General features: G+C 44.6%; 1 pseudogene; it reads left to right on the top strand.

The window, feature by feature from the left end:
• The first annotated feature begins 8473 nt into the window (after positions 1-8473).
• On the top strand, positions 8474-20014 carry LOC138351061 (zinc finger protein 300-like; annotated as a pseudogene).
• Positions 20015-23306: the final 3292 nt, after the last annotated feature.

The raw sequence follows: 23306 nt of genomic DNA on the forward strand, positions 1-23306 counted from the left end.
GCTCATTGAAGTGCGAACTAGCATAAATAACGGTAGAAGGTCTAAGAGACCAAACAAGCAAGAAGGAGTATTCAATCAATTAAATTTCAACAATAAGAGGATCGACTGGGAAAAAATAAATATAGACTTTGCAAACATTCAATGGGAGACGGTCTTAAGCGACAAAACTACCACACAGGAAATAGCTCAACTGACAGCTGAAGCATACAAGGTCTGCTTGAAGCACGTGCCTGTGAGGAGGAGCAGAAAGAGGGCCACTCTAGAAAGAGAACGCAGACAACTGTACAGGAGAAGAAAAAAAAATAACGGAAATGCGTAAGCAGACACAACTATCACAAGAAAGGAAAATAAACCTAAACAGGGAGATCGAAGAAATAGAACAAACGTTGAAGCGATCATATGAGTCTGAGGAAATGGAATTGGAACAGAAAGCTATATAAGAGATAAAGAAAAATCCAAAATATTTTCTGGGGGGAGCCCCTACGGCTCCCCGGAGCTTACCAGGCTGATATGCTAATGTCAGACTTTGGCATCAGTCATGTGTACGGAGTTCTTATGGGCCTACCGGGGACCACAAGCCATAACCTGGCCCCCTCAGAGAGGTAAGGGGAGCAATGGCCAATAGAAACCCCCTGTGGTTGGAAGCATTCTATGTCTACCATTGTCCGGGTTAGGCACCCAGAAAGGTAGGCGTCCCAAAACAAACCCCTATTTTGGTGTAAATTGCAACCAAAAACCGAACGAGTGGATAGAACTCCCCAAACAAAAACAAGCAAACTAGTATGACATCACCCATCATCGCGCCGCTCCCCCCTCCCCAGGAGAGGGAAGGGGTAGCCCCAGACCTACCACGCCGGCGATCCACACCCCAGTTCTTCGGCTGATGCTATTGGCACCGGTTGTGTGCTCCGGATCCAGTGGTTGTTTCAGCATTGTACCTAGAGTGTGGTGTCTGTCTTCTAGGTGGTGCGTGAGCCGGGAGGGAGTCTCCAGTACTCGGGCTGCATGTGCCTAGGGTTCCCTTCCTTAGGTGCCCTGTAAGTACTGCCCTTGGGGCTTGGGGTTACCTTCTACAAGTTCCATGGGTCCTGCTTCTGCTAGGCCGTTTGCTGCTCGGTTTTCGGCTGCCCGTTGTGTGATAGGGGGTTCTGTCTCCCTTGTTCGCCTTAGGGTAAGGGGCAGTTTGCACTGGTGGGGTGCAGGGTGCTGCGCAGCTTGTTTTCACTTATCATAGCGGCCGGCTCTGTTCTGCCTGGGTACGCTGTTCTCTTGCGGGGTTTTCTTTTTCTTTTTGTTTGTCCACCTGGTGGGGGCTCTGTCTTTGGTTTTTCCCCCTTTGTGTTGAGTTCTCTTCCTTCTTCCGGTGGTTCCCCTGCTAGGTCCCAGTGAGTGTACACGTCCCGGGGGTTCATCTCTTAGAATGTTGTTTGGTAGCCATGGGTGCCGGTTAGCAGTACCCTGCCTGGGATTACCTGAGCACGAGTCCTCTTATAGTAAACTCTCGGGACCCTGGGAAACCCCTAGGGGGAGCATGGGCCCGATAGCGAGTCCCCCCCTTGCTTTGTGCGAGTTCAAGGGTTGCTCTGTCCTCTTGTCTCAAGGTGACTCTCACTGTTTTGCCTCCGTCTACAGCCTGTGGGGTCGGTGACACCTTCGGCCCGGGGTCCTGCGAGTTTTGTTGCTTGTTTGTGACTCGGTTACCCAGTCTTATGCTGACTATGTGGGTGCAGGCAGCACGGGTGTTGCACATTGGGTTTCAGTGGCAACGCGCTAGTTGTTTGCTCCCCGGAAGCCCCGAGGCTGCCCCGTTTTCGTTGGTGGTCTTGTCGGGTCCCCCCCCCCTTCCTCCCTACATCCGGGTCTTTACCGTCTGTGAGTTCGGGGTCGGGGCTTCCATGGTTTTGAGACTCGGTTGGTCTCGGGGACTTCTCCTTCCGGGGTAGTGACAGAGGCATTCGAGCCTGTTTCCTCCAGCCGTGTTGTAAGAGTCTGCCAGTGGGCGCCCTTCCTTAGTGCTTTTCACGGCTGCCCCGGTTTTTCTTGAGGCTTGGGCTTTGGGGGGACAGCTCGGCCCCGGGGCCTGCCGGGTGGGTTCCCGGGGCTGGGGTGGGGCTGACATGGGGGGCCTCAGGCCCCGTTGGTCCCCGCCGGGGTTTTTCTACCCCTCTGGGCGGGGCTTGCGGTTTGTGGAGTGGGGTTTTTCCTTCCCCCCTCTCCACTCGAGTATTTGGGCGTCGGCCCCTCCCGGGCTCAGTTACTTGTCCATTATGCCCATTGCTTCCCTCTTGTCGGTGGATGCTTTCCTACGTTCTTCGCCCCTTTTTCCCGGGACGGGACTTCTCCGTCATGTCCCCCTCTTCTTTGGGTTCTGCATGACTTTTGGTCTCGGGTGCGACTGGATTTTTCTGTGCCTTCGTCCTTTGTGTTTGCTTCTATGTGATCTCTTCTCTCCACGCTGTGTCTCAGCACTGCTCGTTTTCCTTCCATTCTGGTCCGGGATGTCGGATTGGGCTCCTTGTAGCCGGATTGTGCTCCTTGTAGCTGGATTGGGCTACTTGTAGCTGGATTGGGCTCTTTGTCGCCATGTTGGGCTACCGGTGGCCCGCTTGGGTTCCGTTTCGGTTCGTTGTTTTCCTTACATGGGCTGACTAAGTTGGCTTCTGTTTCCATGAGTTGGCCTGTTTCTTCAATGGATCGCTTGGGATACGACCTGTTGAGCTACTTTTCTGCTCTGTTGTTGGATAGAGTAGGACGGACCTGTGTAGCCCAACCTGTTGGGCTACTTTTCTTTCGTGTCCTGCGCATGCGCCGTGGGAGTTTGTTTTGGTTCAGGGCAGTGTGCACACGTGCTGGTGTTCTGCGTCCATTTTCTCTCGGGGGCTTCGCCTCTCGCTCTTATCATTCTCCAGTCCATGCCCCGTTGCTCTTGGGGGTATTCTGGGGTGCCACTGTGGGAAGGTCATGGGGTTTTTCCCTGCGTTTTTGGTTGGGGGGGAGCCTCCTTCGCCGCTCCCCCTCCTCTTCTCCGGCATGTGCAGCTCTGGCCTGCCTTCCGCAGGCGGTGCTCCTGGTTTTCTCGGCTATGGGTGCACGTTTCCCTGGCCACCTCTGGCAGCTCCATTCTCCTAGGCTTGTGTCATGGCCCTTCAGCGCCTATGTTCTGCAGGTGAGTTGGTGCGGTCTGGCGTCTCCTTCGTCCTGACGCTGTTTTTGTTTTTGGAAGTAGGAATGGGTGTACATACGTACTTGAGAATGTAGAGCATAAAAACCGAAGTGCCTGCTGCAGGGCTATTGGCCCATACGTGGCAGCTCTTGTTCTCACCACCCGATTCCTTCCTCGGATCACAGGTGACTGCAGGAGGCCTCTTGGCCCATATGAGGCAGCTCCTGCCTGTACTCATCCTGCCCCTCTCCTATACTTGTCCGACCATGCTTGAGTTCGGAGCCCCGCCTCCGCCATGTTCCACGGTGCAACAGTGGTGGTGCCTGTTCGGTGATACGTTTTCCTGTGTCGAGGGTGTTATGTGCTCGCCTAATTGTGCTTGCGGGGTTGGGCTCTGGCTCTTTGGTTCCGCCTCTCACCTGTCATTCGCCTGACTTGCGGTTTCTGTGCTTCCAGGGCTCTCTTGTCTCTACACTTGGAGCTGTGTATGGGATCAGCCCAGGTATGGGCTGCCTAATGTGTTCCATCGGTTGCCTGTTACACTGCACATGTTTCTTCTAACGTCCCTGTGGCAGGGTTAGGTACTCGGTTTCCCCCTGTGTCCCCTTGATGTGTGCCACTCGTGTTACAGTTTATCTTTATCTTCCCTGTCACTTCCTCGGGGAGTGTAATTACCTAAGTGTAATTACCTAAGTGTAGTTACAGGATGAGAGCTACGCTCGTGGTGTCCCGTCTTCCCAGCACTCTTTGTCATATAACGCTTTGAAACTACTGACGGTCTTGGCCTCCACCACCTTCTCACTTAACTTGTTCCAACCGTCTACCACTCTATTTGCGAAGGTGAATTTTCTTATATTTCTTCGGCATCTGTGTTTAGCTAGTTTAAATCTATGGCCTCTTGTTCTTGAAGTTCCAGGTCTCAGGAAGTCTTCCCTGTCGATTTTATCAATTCCTGTTACTATTTTGTACGTAGTGATCATATCACCTCTTTTTCTTCTGTCTTCTAGTTTTGGCATATTTAATGCTTCTAACCTCTCCTCGTAGCTCTTGCCCTTCAGTTCTGGGAGCCACTTAGTAGCATGTCTTTGCACCTTTTCCAGTTTGTTGATGTGCTTCTTAAGATATGGGCACCACACAACAGCTGCATATTCTAGCTTTGGCCTAACAAAAGTCATGAACAACTTCTTTAGTATATCGCCATCCATGTATTTAAATGCAATTCTGAAGTTAGAAAGCATTGCATAGGCTCCTTGCACAATATTCTTAATGTGGCCCTCAGGTGATAGTTTTCTATCTAGAACCACTCCTAGATCTCTTTCTTTATCAGAATTCTTTAAAGATTTCTCACATAATATATAGGTTGTGTGGGGTCTATGTTCTCCTATTCCACATTCCATAACATGACATTTATTAACATTAAATTCCATTTGCCAAGTGGTGCTCCATATACTTATTTTGTCCAGGTCTTCTTGAAGGGCATGACAATCATCTAAATTTCTTATCCTTCCTATTATCTTAGCATCATCAGCAAACATGTTCATATAATTCTGTATACCAACTGGTAGATCATTTATGTACACAATAAACATCACTGGTGCAAGAACTGAACCCTGTGGTACTCCACTTGTGACATTTCTCCATTCCGATACATTGCCTCTGATTACTGCCCTCATTTTTCTATCAGTCAGAAAATTTTTCATCCATGATAGAAGCTTACCTGTCACCCCTCCAATATTTTCCAGTTTCCAGAACAACCTCTTATGTGGAACTCTGTCGAAAGCCTTTTTTAGGTCCAGATAGATGCAGTCAACCCAGCCATCTCTTTCCTGTAATATCTCTGTGGCCCGATCATAGAAACTGAGTAAATTCGATACACAGGATCTTCCTGATCGAAAACCATACTGTCTGTCTGATATTATATCATTTCTCTCCAGGTGTTCTACCCATTTAGTTTTGATTAGCTTTTCCAATACTTTCACTATTACACTTGTCAATGATACAGGTCTATAATTGAGGGGGTCTTCCCTGCTGCCACTTTTGTAGATTGGAACTATGTTAGCCTGTTTCCACACGTCTGCTACGATTCCTGTACACAGGGATGCCTGAAAGATCAGGTGAAGTGGAATGCTGAGCTCAGATGCACATTCTCTCAGAACCCATGGTGAAACGCCATCTGGGCCAGCTGCTTTGTTCCTCCCGAGCTCCTTTAGCATATTTTCCACTTCATCTCTAGACACCTCTATCCGCTCTATGTTGTTCTCTGGAATTCTTATTGTGTCTGGTTCTCTGAAGATTTCATTTTGTACAAACACACTTTGGAACTTTTCATTTAATGTTTCACACATTTCCTTTTCATTTTCCGTGAATCTGTTTCCCATTTCCAACCTCTGGATATTATCCTTTACCTGCAATTTGTTGTTTATGAATTTGTAGAATAGGCCCGGTTCTGTTTTACATTTATCTGCTATCCCTTTTTCAAAATTTCTTTCTGCCTCTCTCCTTACTGCTGTATAATTGTTTCTCGCATCTTTGTATCGCTGGTATGTTTGGGGGTTTGGCCTCTTCCTATACTGATTCCATTTTTGTGTCTTTTGGTCTCTTGCCCTCTCACAATTTCTGTCGAACCAATCCTGTTTTCTGGTCCTGCATCTCTGTTTTGGTATAAATTTTTTTGTGCCTTTATCATATATTTCACAAAACTTGCCATACATCTCATTCACTTCCTTGCCTAGCATCAAGTCTGTCCAATTATACTCACTAAAAAAATTTCTAAGGTCACCATAATGTCCTCTCCTGAAGTCTGGTTTTTCAACTGCTTCAACCTCCTTATTTTCTTCCAGCTTATAACGCATTGCATACTTTATTCCCAAAAAGACATGGTCACTTTTACCCAAGGGAGGAAGGTACTGAATGTCAAATATCTCTTCCTCCTTCCTGGTAAATATCAAATCTAGCATGGAGGGAACGTCCCCTTCCCTCATCCTCGTAGCTTGTTTAACATGTTGATACAAGAATGTTTCCAGGATGAGGTCTACAAATTTACAGGTCCAAAAATCTTCTGTTTTAGCTTCATATGCTTCCCAGTCTATGGATTTCAAGTTGAAGTCACCGACTATCAACAGTCGTGATCTATCGTTATCCACTCTCGCTATAATCTCTCTCATTATTGTTATAAGACCTTCACGTTTACTATCTAGCTCCTCCTTTGACCATGTGCTGCTTGGCGGTGGACTATATGCATTTATCATCATTAGTTTATCATCCTCATAGCAGATCTCTAGTGCTATTATGTCAACTTCTTGTGGATTGGCAGTCATTATTTCCTTCACCTTTAGGTGTTCTTTTACCAGCACAGCAACGCCACCGCCTTTCCTAATTTTTCTGTCCCGTCTCCAAATTGAGTAGCCCCTTGGGAATATGACCTCATTTAAAATTACATCTTAAAGTTTTGTCTCCGTGAGTGCAACAATGTCTGGTGTCTGCAGCTGTATTACATCACTTAACTCCAGTATCTTCGATCTCACTCCATCTATGTTGGTGTATGCAATCTTCAGGAACTTGTTCCCCCTCTCCTTATTCTTCACTCCCCCTCTCTCTATTGATTTTGTTGGTTTGCCTTTATGTACCACTTTACTGGTTTGCCTACCCCTATCACTTTGTAGAAAAAAGAATTTATTTCTTCTTCATTCCTGCTCTCATTTAAATGTTTTGCCTCGGCGAGGTTCAGTTTCAGCTTCTCTCTATCTTCTTTTGAAAGATCTCGTCTTAACGACCACCCTTTCCCATCCTCATCACTTTGCAATTTTCTAGCATTCCTTAGTACTTCTTCCATCTGTTTGGCACCGTTTAGGGTGATCCTCAAAGGTCGATCTTTCCCTTTTACGTACCTGCCTATTCTCCTGTAGTCGCACACATTCTCACAGCGCACACACAGAGTGTGGTGACGTTTTGCTGCAGTTTTGATACTGCGGCTGCGTGTGGGGGTATGGTTGTGGTGTTTTGTTCGGCCCTTCTGTGCTCCTTCTGGCGCCTTCCTTGTTTGGTTTTTTGTTCCCTTGATTTTTCTGGGGCCCTCCTTCCTTGCCGGCCTTGCTGTGCCAGCAAGTTTTTCCATGTTCCTTGGATTATCTGTCCTAACCATGTTGTCCTCGCCTAATTGTGCTGGCTGGTGGGGATGAGCTTGGGCTCTTCTCTGCACTGGACGCTGGGTGTGGGGTTAGTCTCCGCCACTTCCCTTCCTCATGCATTCCTCTCGTCTTCCTGCTTCACTCTTGTCCCTGGCCGGTGGTGCTGGGGCGTTTCTGCTAGTCTTTTTATCATTTCCTTCTTCACACTGTTGTGTGTTTTGTTTGTGCCTTTTGGCCTTCCTGTTGCCAGGTTTGTTTTCCTGTTTTCCTGGCTTGCTCTGCCTGTTGGTTTTACAGGGTCTTGCGATGTCCCTTCTCTGGTGTGTCACGTCGGACCCATCGTTTCCGATCCCCTAGCAAGCTTGCTCGCATTGGGGAGTTTTCTGTTCGGTAGACGTTCCATCTCCTTCTTGCCGGCTTGGGCTTCCGGCTCTGCTTCCTTGGTGGTCGCACCCGAGATCTTCCTGCGGCTCCGCCTCTTCCTAGGCTCGGATGACCCTTGGCAGGGCTGATTATGTTCTGCCTCGGGTATCTCGCGTCTGTTGGTGGTCAGGTGGCTTCGTTGTTGGTGTCCCACCTGTGTACTTCTTGGCGGCAGTATGGGGTGTTTTGGCAGTCCTTCCTTTTCCTTCTCTCCCTTCTCAGATGGCTGCGTTTGTTGGCATCGGCTTGGCTTTTCTGCTAAGGGTTGGGGGCCGTCGACTTGCCGCATACTGTCACCTCATTTTATGCGGCGCTGGCAGAGCCGCTTCGGCTTGCTTTCAGACTTTCATCTGCGCCATTCGTAAGCTGTCTTGTGCTTATTCCACCTCCGGCCTGTTCATGCACCGCTTGAGCCGTCCTGGTCATTGGACAGAGTGCTCTTTTCTTTCTTCTCATTTTCTTGTGGCCCCTTCGGTTCCGGTTTGTTCTTCGATGGCTCTTTTCCGGTTGGCATTGGCCTCTGGGGGTCGGGTAGGTGAGCTTCATGCTCTCCTCCTGCACAGGGGATTTCTGCTCCTTTGATTGGGGTGATCGGTTTGGTCGTCTGCTGCCTTCTCCTTCTTTTCTGGCGAAGAATGAGACTGCTTTCCGGAGGGGTCCTTGCATTGTTGATGCTTGCTTGGTTGGGCTGGGGGTGCGTTTTGTTTTTGTCCAATTAAGGCTCTCCTTTCTCAGCCTGCGGTATATCTCCGTGCCCATGATGTCCGCAAGTTCACGACTCTTGCCGCCGTCTTTGGTACTGTGTCCTGGGAGGACATTCGGGTACAGGGAATTTGGCGGTCGAACAGGGTCCTTGGCTGTTCGTTACCTTGTACACGTTCCTGGGCCCAGTCGGGCCTGTGTCGTTTTGGGTCAGCGGATGCGGCCTGTTGTCTCGACTTCGGGTTGAGTAGTGTGCGGCAACCGCCTCCCGGGTCAGTCGCAATTCTTTCCTCTGTGAGTAGTTAGCTCCGGGGAGCCATAGGGGCTCCCCAGAAAACCAGCGTTGAATGTAATGAAACGCCATTTTCTGGGTGAGTCCCGGAGGCCGCCCGGATTCCCTCCCTTCCTCCGGTCGGTGGTTTTTTGCGTGTTTTGACATCCAGCCTCAGAACTGGGGTTTGGATCGCCGGCGTGGTAGGTCTGGGGCTACCCCTTCCCCCTCCCGGGGAGGGGGGAGCTGCGCAGACAGCGGCGCGATGATGGGTGACGTCATACTAGTTTGCTCGTTTTTGTTTGGGGAGTTCTATCCACTTGTTCGGTTTTTGGTTGCAGTTTTCACCAGAATAGGAGTTTGTTTTGGAATGCTTACCTTTCTGGATGCTTGACCCGGTCGATGGCAGACATAGAATGCTTCCAACCACACGGGGGCTTCTATAGGCCATTGCTCCCATTGCCTCTCTGAGGGGGCCAGGTTCTGGTTCGTGGTCCCCGGTAGGCCCATAAGAACTCCGTACACATGACTGATGCCAAAGTCTGACATTAGCATATCAGCCTGGTAAGCTCCGGGGAGCCTCTGGGACTCACCCAGAAAATGGCGTTTCATTACATTCAACGCTGGTTTTTTCACATACGCAAAATCAAAATCCTCGACCAGTATTGGACCATTAATTACAAATGAAGGTACGTACGCAGAGGACAACAAAGAAATTAGGAAATTCTAAGAAGCCAGTATGAGGCTATGTTTAGCACAGCAATAAACAACATGAAAGTTGATGACCCAGAAATCTTCTTTATGAATGACATTCAAGCTGCAGATAATATATAATGGATATTAACATGAACTCAGAAGACTTTGAAAGAGAAATTGACAATATGCCCCATGCACTCAGCTCCTGGGCCTGACTCATGGAATTCAATATTCACAAAGAAATGTAAAGTACCAATAGCACGAGCACTTGGCATAATATGGAGAAAGAGCCTGGATACAGGGGAGACACCAGCTGCACTTAAATCTGTAGATATAGCTCCTCTGCACAAGTAAAGCCTTGGCAAAAAATTATAGACCAGTGGCACTAACATCACACATAATAAAAGTGTTTGAAAGAGTGATTAGGAATCAAATTTCCAGTTTTATGGAAAATAATGAGCTGTACAACCCAGGACAACATGGATTTAGAGCAGGCAGATCCTGTCTGTCACAGTTACTCAACCACTATGACAAAATCACAGAAGCTCTAGAAGAGAAGCAAAATGCAGATGTTGTATATACAGACTTTGCAAAGGCATTCGACAAATGTGACCATGGAGTGATAACTCACAAAATGAGGTCAATGGGAATAACTGGTAAAGTAGGACGCTGGATACTCAATTTCCTGTCAAACAGAACACAAAGAGTAACAGTCAATCAAATAAAATTGAGTCCAAGCGCAGTTAAAAGCTCTGTACCTCAAGGTACAGTCCTTGCACCACTGCTGTTCCTTATTCTCATATCAGATATAGACAAAAATACAAGTCACAACTTTGTGTCATCCTTTGCAGACGATACAAAAATCAGCTTGAAAATTACCTCTGCTGAAGACATTGAAAACTTACAAGCAGATATCAACAAAATTTTTGATTGGGCAGCAGAAAATAACATGATTTTAACAGTGATAAATTTCAGGTACTCAGGTATACAGCATGTCAAGGATTTGGGAACAATGATGTGCGACGATCTAATGTTTAGGGAGCATAACCAAGCAAATGTTGCATCAGCCAGAAAAATGATAGGATGGATTACGAGAACTTTCAAATCCAAGGATCACATCACAATGGTAGTACTCTTCAAGTCACTTGTGTTGTCCTGTCTCGAGTACTGCTCAGTACTCACTTCCCCCTTCAGAGCAGGAGAGATTTCTGAAATAGAGGGATACAGAGAACATATACGGCACACATAGACGTGATAAAGCACCTAAATTATTGGGATCGTCTCAAAGCTCTCCAAATGTACTCACTAGAAAGGAGACGAGAGAGACACCAAATAATATACAGTACACATAGAAAATACTGGAGGGCCAGGTCCCTAATCTACTCAGTAAAATAACAATGTACTGGAGTGAACGATATGGAAGAAAATGCAGGGTAGAACCAGAGGTGCCATAGGCACAATCAGAGAACATTGTATAAACATCAGAGGTCTGCGGTTGTTCAACATCCTACCAGCGACTATAAGAAATATTTTCGTAACAACCGTGGACATCTTCAAGAGAAAACTAGACTGTTTTCTAAAAGAAGTTCCAGATTAACCGGGCTGTGGTGGGTATGTGGGCCTGCGGGCCGCTCCAAGCAACAGCCTAGTCGACCAAACTCTCACAAATCAAGCCTGGCCTCGGGCCGGGCTTGGGGACTAGAAGAACTCCCAGAATGCCATCTAGCAGGTATCAAGCAGATACAGGTCTACAATTAAGGGGGGGGGGTCTTCCCTGCTGCCACTTGTAGATTGGAACTATGTTAGCTGTTTTCCACGTATCTGCCAGGACAAAGATGTCTGTAAAGATGTACACAGAGATGCCTGAAAAATGAATTAAATTTGAATGCTGAGCTCAGATGCACATTCTCTCAGAACCCATGGTGAAACTCCATCGGGGCCAACTGCTTTGTTCTTACTTAGTTCCTTGAGCATGTTTTCCACTTCGTCTCTAGACACCTCAATGTGTTTTATATTGTTCTCTCGAATTCTTATTGTGTGGTTCTCTGAAGATTTCAATTTTGCACAAACACTCATTGGAACTGTTCGATTAATGTTTCACACATTTACTTTTCATTTTCTGTGAATCTTTGCTCCATTTTCAACCTCTGAATTTTATCCTTTATCGGCCATTTGCTTTTAATGAGTTTATAGAATAGGACTGAATCTGTTTAACACTTGTGCACAATCCCTTTCTCAAAGTCTCTTTCGACCTCTCTTCTCACTGCTGTGTAGTTGTTTTATACTTCTTTGTATTAGTGGTATGTTTGAGGGTTTAGTCTCTTCCTATATTGACCCTATTTTTTGTGTCTTTTATTCTCTGGCCCTCTCACAGTTTATGTTGAACCAGTTCTGCTTTCTGGTTCTGTGTCTCTGTTTCGGTACAAATATTGTTGTATCTTCATCATATCTCACAAAATTTATCATGCATCTCAACAACAAATCTTTCCAATCAAATTCAGTAAAGAACTTGTGAAGATCGTCATGTTGTCCTCTCTTGAAGTCATGTTTTCATTCAGTTGTTTCATTTTTCCCAATCTCTTCTAGATTATAACACATTGCATTTCCAAAAGGACATAGTCACTCTTACCCAAGGAATGATGATCCTAATGTCAAATATTTCTTCGTTGGTGAATATCAGGTCCAGCATTGCTGGAATATTGCCTTCCCTCATTTTCATGTCCTGTTTGATGTACTCACCTAGTGGTGCTTGTGGGGGTTGAGCTTTGGCTCTTTGGTCCCGCCTCACAAACGTCAATCAACTGGTGTACAGATTCTTGAGCCTACTGGGCTCTATCAAATCTACATGTGAAACTGTGTATAGAGTGTGCCTCCACCACATCACTGCTTAATGCATTCCATTTGTTAACTACTCTGACATTGAACAAATTCTTTCTAATGTGTTGGAACAAGAATGTTCCCAGGAGAAGATTTATGAATCTTCCCGTCCAAATGTCCTCTGTTCTTGTTTCATAGGCATTCCAGTCAATTGATATAAAGTTGAAATCACCAAATACCAACGATCGTGACTTATCTTTTTCTGCTGTTACTATAATCTCTCATGATCATTAAGTCCCTCTCGTTTGTCATTCAGCTCCTCTTTTGTCCTTGTGTTGTTTGATGGTAGTGTTGTGGCTGTGTTGGCTTTCCCAACAGTACGTTTACACTATTTTCCACATTTGCCGTATTTTATCACCGTGTGGGGTTTAACTTTAGGTTTGGGTGACCTTGGTGTTTGGGAGACTTCACCACACAGTGTAGTATGATGATGCCCTCACTCACACTTGTAATACGCCCTGAGCACAGTCTAGCACTTGCCGGTGTCATGCACTTACAGGCATCGTGTGCACCAGTACAAGTGTTATAGACAAATAATTCTACATGGGCAGTACTGATAGACATGGCATTATAAAAATTGAATGTTCCTGCTTACAGAACAAACAGCTGGTGAACCCTGAGGCACCAGCAGGAGTCTCTTGTCTCCTGGGTGCGGGTGTTTACATGCTTGGTGTCTGAGCTACAGGATATATACCCCCATGCCAACATGTTCTCATTTAGGTGTGGTTTGAGTTTTACATTGAATAATCTTAATAGATTTAGTCCTGTCATAGGTCACCTGAATAGGTTTTTCATGCAGCTTGTTCATTCCAAATATGCTCTTGTAACTGCAGATATTAAATCCTCAGATATTTCTTTTCTGGACAAAACATACTTGTGATATTATGTGAACATCATGTTGAGGATTTCTCCCAGTTATTACCTATGGATCATTAACTTCAGCAACTACTCTGCCTCTTTAGTACTGTGTTCACTGTGGTATCAAGTGAATTAAGGATGGAATCTGCCCCGAGGCACAAGCTTTTTAATGGTTTTGGGTCTTTACCCGGAGACAACTAATCCATCAGTTTTTAAGTTAGGTTGGATGTACAAATACAACTCAGTATTGGTTGTCTTGCAAGAGTATAGTTGTCTTGCAAGAGTATAGTTGTCTTGCAAGAGTATAGTTGTCTTGCAAGAGTATAGTTGTCTTGCAAGAGTATAGTTGTCTTGCAAGAGTATAGTTGTCTTGCAAGAGTATGGTTGTCTTGCAAGAGTATAGTTGTCTTGCAAGAGTATAGTTGTCTTGCAAGAGTATAGTTGTCTTGCAAGAGTATAGTTGTCTTGCAAGAGTATAGTTGTCTTGCAAGAGTATAGTTGTCTTGCAAGAGTATAGTTGTCTTGCAAGAGTATAGTTGTCTTGCAAGAGTATAGTTGTCTTGCAAGAGTATAGTTGTCTTGCAAGAGTATAGTTGTCTTGCAAGAGTATGGTTGTCTTGCAAGAGTATGGTTGTCTTGCAAGAGTATGGTTGTCTTGCAAGAGTATAGTTGTCTTGCAAGAGTATAGTTGTCTTGCAAGAGTATAGTTGTCTTGCAAGAGTATAGTTGTCTTGCAAGAGTATGGTTGTCTTGCAAGAGTATGGTTGTCTTGCAAGAGCGTGGTTGTCTTGCAAGAGCGTGGTTGTCTTGCAAGAGCGTGGTTGTCTATCTACAGTGATCTTCTCTTCAATGAGGTAGTTTAAATAATCTGTGGCAGTTTATTTTATCTGCTCAAGTTTTTTATTTTGCCACTTAGACAATCATATCTAACAGTTTAAAAGTTTGCAGTGTTTGTTACTATGGTGATACAAACACACAGTATGGTAATTTATGATGTATATTTGATATTGTTATGTTACAATGATTAATGTTTGAATAGTACGACGGTCTCATGACAGGTTGAGTTGTAAGATGCTGATAATGGTGGAGATGTAGACTTCTGGAGCGACAGTGGATTGTAGTAAGTCCGTAGTGTTGCTTGTGGCCGCGACCTGGTGTTTGACTGCCGATGCTGTGATTTTGGGACCCCTCATATTCCTGTATATCTGACTGTTTTACCCTGGGTTGTTCGTAAATTGGTTTATGGGAAACTTGCCTGGTATCTCTCGGATGTCATTAGTATATCATGGAATCCCTGGGAATATGTCTCAGATGTTATTAGTGGTATGTGGGATTCCTGTAAATGTTATTTGTAGTACTGTATGTAGAATTCTTGGGTATAACTTGTATAACTGTTGAAGGATTTATGATATGGCTGCTACACATTTCTTGGTGTAGACTGTGCGGCTTGATCACATTTGTATAAAATGAGTGTAATAGTACCAGCCATTTTGTCTGTGGAGAGCCTCTTTGGCTCCCAGAGCTATTTATGTATTAGACCCTGGCATCGGTCAATTTGGATAAAGTTCTAGCCTACCGGGGACCACGAGCCAGAACCTGGCCCCCTCAGAGAGGCATGAGGAGCAATGGCCTATAGAAACCCCTATGTGGTTGGAAGCATTCTTTGTCTGCCATCTACTGAGTTAGGCACCCAAAGGCAGGTGTCCCAAAAAGAGACCCCAACTAGTGAAACAAGTGCTACCTAAAACTGAACTGTGAAACAGAACTCCCCAATCTGAAAACAAGCAAACAAGCATGACGTCACACCCACCGCTGTGCCGCCTGTCTGCACAGCTTCCCCCCCCCCCCTCCCCTGGAGGGGGAAGGGGAAGCCCCAGACCCCGCGCCGGCTATCCACCTTCCGTTCTGGCTTGTGGGCCCCAGTAGCTAGAACTCTATTCGAATTCACTGATGCCACAGTCTAATACATACACAGCAGCCCAGTATAGTGCCGGGAACCCTCTGGGACTCACCCAGAAAGTGGGGTTTCATTACATTCAATGCTGTTTTCTTTTTTTTTTTTTTGACTATATGATTACTCACAATAGGTTGATAAGTTATTACTGTTCTGTAAGTGTATGTGTAAGTGTATTTTGAAGAGTGACTGTCTTCCATTGGAATTGATGCCCTCTCACCCATCAAAACCACCACCACCCCTGGTGTGAGCACAGGAGCTTTTGCAGTCAAACGTGTGACACAGCTGTATTATAATGCAACAGTATCTTAGCTGCTGATAAATTCCTCCCTCTTTGTGGATGTGTATACAAAAATATAGTACTTATTAGTAATTATATGGTACATACTTAATTTCTGTAATTATACCGTGTACCTCTTGACAATATTGGTACATTGGTATACCATGCACCTCTTAACAGTATGGTACAATTGGTAATAGTCCCCACCTATATGAGGGTCAGCATAGGATGGATAAATTGTAGCAGTTATGGTGCACCAAGTGCATCCTTGGTACAGTATGGTACAATATGCTAATAAATCCTGTCTTTTCTGGGGTTAGGACATATAATTAGGGCATGCCTGGTGTCACTGTGACACATTAATCAGCAACCCTATTGAATTTATATACAGTTATTTTGTACCAAGTGCTATTAGCATAAATGTGACACAATAGTGATTTATACGTACTCCATGTATGTCAGTCGGTGCACATAACGATGAATGTACACAATGATAAATAAATGGTACAACACCTGCCATGTCAATGGGACACTAAGAAGATACAGAGATTAGCTAATTGTGAAACATCCACAGCCTGAGGGTTCTACTAGCCTCATCCACGTCTGGGAAATGGAATATCTGTGACAGAATTAGGATGGCAGACAGCTTCACCTAACTTTCTACAACCCGTTCTCGCACTTGCTTATAGTCAATATTGGCTTATTTAATAAGTGCATATGTGACATACTAATTGATTGTGAATATTTTAGTTTACCTTGAAAAGCTTCATAGAAAACACCGACCTCACCTAACCTTCTTAGTATGTTAAGATAAGCATCTTATTGCTTCTTAACACTTTCGCGCTCTCCGCAAAGGTCACTCAGCCAACCGAATGTGCGCGCTGCGTTTTTATCGCTTAAGTGTAAAAACAAAAATGTGTATACTCTTTTTACTCTTTTGACCTTAGTTCTCATGCTACGTATTTCATTTTGGTACCAACGTGTTCGCAATAAAATTCTCTAGAAGAACATTAGTAAAATAAGTCACGAAACATATAGGGATACCAGCACCAAATAAATAACTACGTAGATGACTCGCCGTGAGCGCCCATCAGCAACAAAATGTTTTTACTCTTGGGATTGTAATCACCTTCACACTTGTTCTACAGCGTTAATTTTGGTATCAATGGACTCGCAATGAAATTCCCAACACGGTAATATGAATATAAGCGTAGATTAATGATGCAGCCCGCCCGCAAGAGGTGTGGGAAGTGGTGAAATTGTTACCCGGTATCGGTGACGGGACGACGCACGGCGCTTTGAAAGTTTATACTTATTTCACTCTCATGACATTAATTTTCTATGTACGTCATTCATTTTTATGTCAATGTGTTCGCAATAGAATGTTCTATGTGCCCATAGGTAAAAAATATCAACAAAGCGTAAGTTAGAATAGCGACAAATATAAAACAATGCTGGAACATATCAATGAGCGTCAAACACACACGAAATATTTTTACTTTTGTTATGTTTGTCAAGATTATACTTGTTGCACACAGTTATTTTTGGTAGTATATTGATCGGAATAAAATTCCCTAAACAGACATATGCATATAATACATGATATGGGGGAAGAATTACCAGTATAAACGGCTAAAGTCACCCACCTGCAACCGTTTGGGACAAAATACCATTTGATCGAAGTTATCCACACCTTTCATGAACTTATTGTACCATGCAGCCTAGTGGTGAGAAAGAGAGCCTCATAGCGCGCAGTTTGAAACAAACCCAAAGTAAAATCGGATAAAAATTGAATTTTATACAAATATTTTAAAAGTAGACATAACTTTATGTCCACTATGCGTTTACGTTAGACGAAACCGAACGCGCCGGCGCGTCCAGATAGCGCGAAAGTGTTAATTACAATTATTACTTGGACCTATACCGTGATAGGTTAAGTAATTTCTTTTCCTTTAACTAAAACTTTATCATTTACTCAAAATAGGTTTGGTTGAGGCAATTAAAAAACAAAGTTTCTCTTCTAATATCAATAAGGTTAATTCTTCTTTGTTACACACAGGTTGAGGATGGGGCTTTTTCCTTCTTGGGGACAAACAACAGAAGTGGAGTTGCTTGGTAGTGTGCCAGCTGTAGTCAGGTGAAGTATAGCACTCACAGGTGAAGTGCAGATCTCATAGATGAAGCATAGTCTACTGGCTCAACGTTGACGGTAGGCAGACACATGTTCCACCTGGAGTCCGCCAGAGCACGTGACAAGATTTGAAACATTTGGTCTTGATACTGCTGTCTGGCATTCCTATTCAATAACCCAGATTGTTACAGCACACTGTGCACTTATCACCTGCAGCCTCAGGGAGGTTGATAGATTTTTCTGTTTTGTGGCTGGTTCTTCGGCCAGGGTGACAGTGTCCGGCGCCGGCTTGGTCGAGAGGTGCCAGGAGTTGGCGGGTCTGGAGGACTCCTGGTGTCCCATACATGGACATTGACGGTCACCCGGTCATCACAAGAAGTGTACACGTTACATGGACATTGACGGTCACACCGGTCATCACAAGAAGTGTACACGTTACATGGACATTGACGGTCACCCGGTCATCACAAGAAGTGTACACGTTACATGGACATTGACGGTCACCCGGTCATCACAAGAAGTGTACACGTTACATGGACATTGACGGTCACCCGGTCATCACAAGAAGTGTACACGTTACATGGACATTGACGGTCACCCGGTCATCACAAGAAGTGTACACGTTACATGGACATTGACGGTCACCCGGTCATCACAAGAAGTGTACACGTTACATGGACATTGACGGTCACCCCGGTCATCACAAGAAGTGTACACGTTACATGGACATTGACGGTCACCCGGTCATCACAAGAAGTGTACACATTACATGGACATTGAAGTTCAAGCTGATATTAGGCAACTGACATGAGAACAAATCATTGTACAAAGCATTTCAAATTATTAAGGGAAAACCTGCTTAGAAAGGCCCCATGACCTATAAGCCGTACAAGCCATACTGGTGTTGAGTAAGTGATTTAGCACAAAATTCCCATCCACCAGTGTTACAATATATATGATGTCATATTAAACATGAGTTTCATAGGACTTTGCATGAGTTCTTTTCTGTATCTAAAATGTCTTATGGATTTATAAGGTATCCTTATAATGTAATATCCAAATAAGTTAAACTATAAAAGTGTGCAATTATATTGAAGAGTGAAGCCATATTCATGTTCAACTTCTAAATTACTTCAAACAAATAGACATCAAGCAAGAACTATGCAAAGTCAGTCAGGAGAGAAACCACACAAATGTTCAGAGTGCCCAAAAAGATTTTGGCAAAAAATCAAGTCTAGCAATACATATGAGAGTTCATACGGGGGAGAAACCATATCAGTGCTCCAAGTGTCCGAAAGCCTTTTCACAAATATCCCATCTAACAAACATTTGACAATTCATACAGAAGTAAGGCCGTATAACTGTTCACAGTGTCTAAAGGACTTTAAACAAAAATCCGCCCTAGATACACACATGAAAGTTCATTCCGAAGAGAAACCATTTTGGTGTTCAGTATGTTGAAGGGCTTTAAACACAAATTAAATCTAATGATGCATAAGAGAGTTCATACAGGAGAGAAACCATACCAGTGCTCAGAGTGTCTAAAGGAATTTTCACAAAAATCACACTTAGAAGCACATGCAAGAGGTCATAGAGGAGAAAAACCATATCAGTGTTCAGAGTGTAAAAATGTGTTTACACAAAAATCACATCTAGAAATACATATGAGAGTTCACACAGGAGTGAGACCATATCAGTGTTCTGTGTGTTTAAAAGATTTTCCACAAAATCAAGTCTAACAGCACATATGAGAATTCCATACAGGAAAGAAAACCATATCAGTGCTTGGAGTGTCTAAAAGGCTTTTCTCAAAAATCACATTTAGTAAAACATATGAAAGTTCATACAGGTGAGAAACCCTATCAGTGCTCAGAGTTGTTTAAAAACATTTTCACAAAAATCGTATTTATCAACGCACATGACAATTCATACAGAGATAAACCACATCAGTGCTCAGTGTGTTTAAAGGCCTTTTCACAAAAATCACGTCTAATAACCCACATGAAAGTTCACACACGTCCAAATCCATATCGGTGTTCAAAGTGCACACAAGACTTTCCTCGAAAGTCATATTTAATAACGCACATGACCTCTCATTCTGGAGAAAAACCTTGTTGACTTTTTTAGTCTTAAAATATTTTTAAACATGTTTTATAAAATTGTATTGCAATTGAGTGGTATGGCAAGGCATCAGTATACTGCTGTTGTATTGGTAATAACAACCACTCTCAAAATATTTTGGTTACTATTTATATCGGCTACTGCTAGCCAACACTAATGGGAAAACTTCTTGCTAACATTCTTGTTGAAAGTTGCTAGCTATTATTCATCTCACATGTTATTTATTTATTTATTTATATACAAGAAGGTACATGGGGTTGTGAATGTGTTGGTGTTCTCACATTCTGGCAAAGTCACTAATACACACAGTACTGTACTTTGGGCAGGTTATGTGAAATGTCACCTTGAAGCTGCGTGTCATGAAAAACAGATGTAATAAGAAACAGAAACAAAGAGCAGACTGACAGAGGGAGGGGGGGGGGAGGATCTAAATATGAATCTACATGCAACTAGCTACGTTAAATTAATGACTCCAGGTTGAAGCTTGCAGACAGTCACAGCCTCTGGCAGGAAGAAGTATTTGGGTAAAGATTCCTTTCCCTTGATATGTCTGTTCACCTAGCAGTAAACAGGTACTGGGAGTTAGACAATTGTTATGGGCCACAACAGGTAGGTAGGTATACATCTTAGGGAAGGTCAGTAATGGCCTTTCCTCAATAAGCTTAACAGGCATCCTAGCCACGACAATGGAAACAAAAACACTGAAGTAGGTAAACACAAAATGCACCATTGGCCACCAGAAGGGATGAATTTCTTCCTCTCAGTATATGCTGATGATGCAAAAAATTGTGAGAAAGAAATATAATGAAAGACTGCAAAAAACTACAGGAGGACCTGGACAAAATGAAAGTATGGTATCTCAAGTGGCTACTAAAGTTCAAGTGAAGCAAGTGCAGAGTAATGAAGCTGGATACTGGGTATGGAAGGCCAGACACATTGGGGAGGAAACTTTCCTTGAATCTGCCAGTGATTCAAGACTCGAGGCAGGTATTTCACCGAACTTATCACCAGAAGCACATATCAGATAAATGCATACAAAGTTATACAGAACAGCGGCTAATAGAACTGCCTTTAGTATTTGAAGAAAGTGTTTCAAGATCTTGTATACTATTCATATCGAGATGAATTCTGTAATATGCCCTTCTTGTAAGTTAAGGAAAGACCTAAGGAGATAAATCTTATGTCTCTAAAAGAGATAAGAAACACATAAGGGTTCTACCCTTATTCATAATAAGGCTAGACATTATAACCACATACAAAATGCTCAGGGAAACAGAGCAGAGCAGACAAGGACGGACAATGAGCCACAGAGACATTAGAAACAATTTGTTCAGTTTCAGAATGCTGAAGAAATGGAATGTGCCAAGAAGCGAAGTGTTGGAGAGAAACTCCATTCACAGCTCTAAATGTAGATATGACAGTCACATAGGCTCTGAAACTTATATGCTGATCAGTTAAAGGTCAAGAGGTGGGCTTCAAAGCCAAAGCTTATCTCTCGCAAGAACAATTAGGCGAGTACACAAACACAGAGAGCACATATCAAATCGACTCAAATCAAAAGTTTATTCAGGTAAACGTACATACATAAAAGATGAGTTACAAAATAATGGATTTATAGATAGAGCTAGTACATGTTATGCCTAAAGCCACTAATACGCACAGCGTTTCGGGCAAGTAACGAGAGTAACGCAGTGTTTGTTAACCAGAGTCAGGTTACTGTGTCCAGTACTGAAACCTGCTCTAGTTGGATGCAGTACTCGATCTTATTTAATGGCCAACCCATAACCATTGTGTGGACAGTGGCAAAACAACCCAGAGACTCGTGACACGTTCAGGACTGGTCCCCAAAATTGGTCAATGCAAGTTGTGATACAGGTGTACTAGTTGTAGGATGGGTTGAGTTATAGACTGGGATTGCACAGGTTGTTTGTATGCTCATTATACAGCATGGAGCTCACACCTTTAACTGCAGACTTTGCCCCCTAGGCTGTTTGCAGTGTTTGTAATTGTCAACGACTGGCATCTGTGCCTGTGTTCCTGCTTCGTCTAGCCTTCAGGAGCCAATAAACCCTTTGAAGTTTTCAGAGAGTTTAAGGACTATCACTATGATTCTGCCCCCCCCTCACTGGGTGACAGTTTGAAGAGTGTGCCTCACTTTCCATATATTCTTCCAGTGGCCAGTCTTACTGCCTCCACCCCCCTCCTTGTTTAGCTCGTTGATGCCGTGAGGGGGGCTTAGTGAGCGGCTGCCGGAGTGTGATGCTCCTTGGGGTAGTCCTCTGTCCTTTTGTAGCCTTGTGCTCCTGCTGCTGTCCTCTCTAATTGTGCTGAACGACTTTTCCTTTTCCTTCTGTTTCGTTTTTCTCCCCCCTCTTCTCCTATCTCCCTCCTATCTCCTACTTCCTGCCGACCTTTTGCTTGTTTTGGTTATTCCTTTGGACTTCTTCTATTTTGACGCCCGGGTGCTTAAGGAGGCATACTCTTGCACCCGTAGAATTGTTACCCAACATTGAGAGCGAGGGGAACCTTTCATTGTCAATCCTCCTTTCGTCACTGAACCCGATCTCGACAGACTGACGGTTCTTAAGGTGGCGTTTGTGGGGCATATACTCACGACGCACCCCTAGGGGGCCCGACATGATCGGCGATAGCTTCTTGTTGGGTGTCCTGCTTCTAATTGTGGCTCCATGGTGGGTGTGGGGGGGCACATTCGTGAATGAATTTTTTCTTTCGTACTCGTGTTGAATTCTGTTTCTCCTTTACCTACTCAGGCTCGTGGGGTGGGCGACCAAGCCCCTAAGTCGGTCCGTGTTGGAAGACCGGGCTCTGTAGCCTCCGCTGCATTGGGCCCCGACCTTGCTCCTCTTTTGGCCTCTCTGACTACTCCCCTCGGCTCCTCTCCCTCCTTTGTGGTTGGGTCGAGCCCCAAGCCCCCAGTGGTGACTACCTCATCCCCTGGTGCAGCTCAGTCTCTAGTTGTGACTACTGGCCTTTTAACCCCTCTCTCTCTGGGGGTTCTCAACGCCGTCCTCGACATGGTCGCACTCGCTCGATTCCTTCCCGTTCTGATGCCTATCAAGCCTTGTTTGGTTCCGCTTCGTGGGCCAAATACTTTGATCTCCTCCCTCTTGATTCTGCGCCTCCTGACAATTTCTCCCTTCATAGGCACCTTGTTGATTCCGTAGATGCCTCTGTTACCTTCAACTCCACTCGTCTCGGTACACGTGTCATTGCTGTTCCTTCTCAGGATGCGGCCTCTCACTTGGCTGCTTTATCCTGCCTTGGAGAAACCCCTGTTCGGGTCTCCAAGAACGCTCGGTTGAATGCCAGTGTTGGCACTATTCTCCTTCCGCCCCATGTTGCAACCGGTGTTCAGAATCTGCAGGACTGTCACGATGATATTCAGCATATCCTTGAGGCCTGGGGCCATTCTGCCCTCCAGGTAGATACGTCTACTCGTTCCCCTCGTGGTCGTCGCAGTCAGCCCCTTCGGGTTGTGAAGATTACTTTTGATGGTAGGACCCTTTCGCCCTCTGTCATTCTTGCTGGTGCCAGATGCTCTGTCTAGGAGGACATTCCCTCTCCTCAGCTCTGTAATAAGTGCTGGAGGTTTGGGCTGGTGCCCCCTGCTGCTGGAACTGTCTCTTTCTGTCCTTTGTTGGGGGGCGAAGGTTACTCTAAGTCGGAGTGCACTTCTTCCCAA

The sequence above is a fragment of the Procambarus clarkii genome, chromosome 5 (assembly GCF_040958095.1).
Source record: "Procambarus clarkii isolate CNS0578487 chromosome 5, FALCON_Pclarkii_2.0, whole genome shotgun sequence".
Taxonomy (NCBI): domain Eukaryota; kingdom Metazoa; phylum Arthropoda; class Malacostraca; order Decapoda; family Cambaridae; genus Procambarus; species Procambarus clarkii.